The sequence below is a fragment of the Penaeus vannamei genome, chromosome 4 (assembly GCF_042767895.1).
Source record: "Penaeus vannamei isolate JL-2024 chromosome 4, ASM4276789v1, whole genome shotgun sequence".
Taxonomy (NCBI): domain Eukaryota; kingdom Metazoa; phylum Arthropoda; class Malacostraca; order Decapoda; family Penaeidae; genus Penaeus; species Penaeus vannamei.
The window spans coordinates 17,583,284-17,588,283 of NC_091552.1; positions in this window are offsets into that span (position 1 = coordinate 17,583,284).

The following is a 5,000-nucleotide window of genomic DNA, read 5'->3' on the forward strand; positions in this document are numbered from 1 at the left end:
AATAATAATGTTTTGTGTTAGTTGATATACTAGTAGCTGAACCATAAATTATATTAACTTCAAAATTAACAGTAAAACACTATCTTTGTATGAGGTGTTGAGCCACTGGTGAGGCGTAACTATTAGTTTGAGACTATCACACCTGTCCTAAGGATGGAATATGGAGGAGGGTAGTAGTCTTTTCTTATAACATGGGTAACATGGTAAGAGGTTATATATGAAGTATAAAGAAGCTATTGTGCTCAGGACGTTGTTACATTTATGCTTCAGATGAGTCGCATTTTTATAAGAATTCTTTTTTGAAAGTCAGTGATTTTTAGAACAGACTTCAGAAGTGTTTGTAAAGACATTAATTCTTAGAATCTGATTGGAATTTAGATGCCAGACTTCCATACTTGATAAATATTCGTACAGAACATTTAAATGTAATCTTTTTAGTTTTATTCATTTAATTTTTTTAAAAGCTAGTAAGTTGTTTGGAAGTGACTGCTACATCATTGTATTTGATGTGCAAGATAAAGATTAGACAATATTTTAACTTGTATTAAGTAGAGGGACGGGAAGGAGGGTACTGTATTATGTTTATATGATAAATCTGATGCGCATGTGCAAGCACAAATGTGTGCACACACAACAAACTCATGTATGTGCACACACTTTTAAATGAACATATAACTATGTATTTATTTTGTTACGAAGATCAATATGAAAGTTTGTTTTCATTATTAACCCTATCATGACGGGACCAGAATTTTCTGTGATGTACTTATTACGCAACAGTCTAGCCTTTCTGATAGGGTGTGTGCTGTGTACAGCAGGCCCATCCACTTGCTAGAGCGAGTCATGATGCGTATACATGTCATACATCATTATGGTATGACAGCTAAGCTGTACCCGTCACTAAGGGGTTAGTAGCACAGGTTGCAGTTTTTTTTAATAGTTTGATTGTGGCAGTGTAATATGTGAAACCTGTTTTAGTATTATGAAAGAGTTCAATGCAAATTAGACTCCAAAATGATACTTTAAAACTGCTTTGGTTTACTGAAATGATTTGAATGTGTTTGATTTTGTGTTTTAATTCTTATACTGCAAAAGCTTGATTAACTTTCCTGTACCCTAGATGTTTTGTTCTCAGTGGATATATGTGTATGTATGTGTTGTGTATTGTAATGTGTTTGTGTACGAATGTGCATATCTGTATAACAATATTAGGCCATTAAAAATGTACAGATTTTTGGATGGAGTAAAAGCATATGATGAGGAAAGACAGTTGGCACATGCAACAAATTTATAGTCATGAGCATATCCACCCAATATTACTCAGGCAATTACTAACATATTTATCTCAATAAGTATCTGTGGGTAAATATTAGTAGATGTATTTATTTTAGATTTCACATTTTCACTTGGTACTTGCAGTAAAAGAACTAACCTGAGTTTGTAAATATTTAACAAATAATGAAATGTTGACCTTTGATTTGTTCTGACAACCGCACAAAAATTACTAAAGTGCAGATTCATCATTTTGTTTTTTATCAGAAATTAACATAAGATGTAACAAAAGGGAGAATTCATAATCATAAATTGAGATGAATTGCAATAAATACTGTTTCCTAAATGAACAAGTAAACACAAGCCAAAGCAGACTGTTACCATTGTATGACTACAAACAAATCTTTATTTCTCTGGCTCACATAAACTGAGCTTCCAACTTTCACTGTACATGTTTAAGGTTTTGAAAGAGTGCAATGATATATTTAAAATATCAAGTTACCTGTATAATGTACTTTCAAAACAAATAATAAAAGCAATGTTCACTCCAGAAAAAGTGTAAATAATTTGGAATATTATACTAGTTATACATTTCACTCTTTTCTCTTGTTCTTTTTGTAACGAGGAGACCATTTTCATGTTTGAATTGAGTGACCCATACTCCATCTTTAATTGTTCAATAGATTTTATATGTGATCAGTGTTTACATTGATGGTATAATAATGGTAAAGCTAATAATAATATTATTATTACCATCATAATTGTTTTTATTATTATTATTATTATTATTATTATTATTATTATTATTATTGAAATCATTACTGCTATTATTATTGATATTGTTGTTATTATTTTTTATTCTTATACTTTTCTTTCTTTAATTATCATTGTGATGATTATGATTATGATTATGATTATGATAATGATTATGATAATAATATTAATGATATCGATGATGATAATGATGATGATACTAGTGATAATAATAATAATAATAATAATAATAATAATAATAATAATAATAATAATAATAATAATAATAATAATAATAATAATAATGATAATATTAATAATAATAATAATAATGATAATGATAATAATGAAAATAATAAGAATTTTAATAATGATAATTATTATTGTTATTATTATTATGATGATTATTATTGTTATTGTTGTTGTTATTATTATTATTATTATTATTATTATTATTATTATTATTATTATTATTATTATTAATATTATTATTATTGAAATTAATATTATTATTATTATTATCATTATCTTCATCATCATCATCAACATCATCATCATAATTATCATTATTACTGTAAGACATCCACCTTTTATGTTCATTTAGTAAGTTATTACGAATTTATTGTATGCTAACCTTAGAACTAAAAGTTGATATAAGGTAAATTTGTAAATATGTGATATTACATGTGGTCTTCAATATATTTTTATGCTTTAGGGAAAATGCTAATATAGAAGCATTCATGTAAAGGACAGTGATGGCAGGTAAGTTTATTATATTATCATTTATTATTTTCTTGATTTATATTTAACAAACAAATATGTGATAAACCTGTGAACAAGATCAAGGACTTACCATATCAGTTTTAGTTTGTGGGCAATAATTTTAAGATCTAACAGATACAAACTATCTGTAATCCAGATTAGGAGAAAATTAAACATTAAAATATGATATCCTATATATAATGAGTGTTGGTATGAGTGCTTGCCATTTATGGTTGTGCCTTATTTATGTAGGGGCTTTATGGTATTACTGGCTTTTATGCATTCACCCATATTTTTTGATCATGTGTCACTGATGGTGTCAGTTTATGTGAAGTAAATATGTAAGACAAAGTGTGTCTGCATTTTTGTGGGCAGCTTGAGTAATGACCTAATACAAGCATATTTACTACATGTATTAAAATTGTTTCCATTCTTATTCTTATTTTGTTTTTGTTTCTCCTGCCTTTATGCTTTATTTTTATCAGTGACAAAAAGCACTGCATTTGCAAACTTCGTAAATCAGTGTGAACTCATCACATGTAAAGTAATGTTTGTAGAAATATAGTAAACAATGTTTGCAGTCTTTCCTTCATATCCTGTTCTAATGATATGCAACACCAGATATGTTTTCATGTATGAACATAAAATGGAAAGAGAAAGTAAATTTTAAATACAGAGACTGATTGCCATCTGGTTGGGTTACAGTAGCATAACAGATCATGTAAAATGCATTGGGTATGATGGTTCCAGTAGCTTAACAAATGATGTAAAATGCATTGGATATCATAAACCAATAAGTGTGTTCCTCTATGACTAAAGAGAAGACTAGGATAAATTTTATAAATACAAGGTGTCAACCAAGTGCATCAGATTTTTATAACCATAAAAGGATGTGTAATTCTGAATAAAAATCTTCATATTTTCAGATTTAAATGTTTTTACAAGGTATGATGGAGATGGCAGGATCAAGTTAGGAGACAGAAAATATGCATCATTTCCCTCTTCTTTTTCTTCATGCCAATTCTACCATCTGCAATATACTTACTATACAAAATTTATGAAACTTGCCTTGTGCCAAAAGTAGTCCTAAATGACATGTGTGCTCTGAAGATTTTTTTCTTGGAATCATTTATTCCTTCTTATGATATACCTCATGGAGTGTCACACAAGTTGTCATATGCTATTGGGCAGGGACCTTGTGCAACACAAAGAGCTGGTAGGCAACAGTTTCCAGCTCTAGGTCAAACTAGTTAAAAGCTTCCAACCATGCTTTTTATGCACAAAATGGACCTTGAAGAGTTAGATGAACCAAATGAATTTTTGAACTGTTGCCAAACAACTTATAGTACTTTAGCTTCCTCGTTCTTGAAGCACTTCCTGTGTGTAGTGATGCTCTCTTTATAGCAAGTAAAAATGAGTTACAGCAACAGGGAAATATTACAAAACCAATTATCAATATTTGTGACCCGGATGGGCACACTGTTTTCCGGGATCACTTTACCGAAAAGTTCTTCATCAATTGGACTTCTTGATAATGTGATTACTCACATCAGAAATCAGTTTTGGCTGCCTCTGAAACAAATCAGAAAAGCAGAAATCTAGACCTGGACAAACACACAAGTCAACGAAATGGCTGGGGAAACAATGGATGATAAACATGTATACAGAATTCCTGTTTTTCTGATCTGATCTCCAACTGCATTAACTTCAACTACCCTTAAAAATTGTGGACCCTGAAGGGCAACTTGTGTTTTTTTCTATTCTTTTTTTCCAAGCTGAAGACCTTTTATTTTTGCCCGTGTACTGGCAAAACTTAAGAAAAACATCTTATGTACCTGCCTAATTATAAAGTAAAAACAAAATAAATAAAATGTGTTTTACATACAACCTGTTTCTTACACTAGCATCAATAATGTTCATACTTCTCAGTTAAATCTAGATTCGCACATTCAACAAATTGTATTCCACACTGCTGGCAGCCCCACTCTTTTGTTATGGCTGACTTCTTGGGAAATAAGACAAACCCAGCATGGGCTATTCCTGTAGCCTTTCTTCAGCTTCGTCTACTTTTCCCTGAAGTACCACTGGGAAGTTCTGCATGGCTTCAGGATCCAGACCATCTGTATAGTGCCTACACTCAGTATGTATTGTTTGCCATAATGGTATTTGTACTGTTCAAAATATGTGCTCTAAATGTGCTGAATGGATAGTTC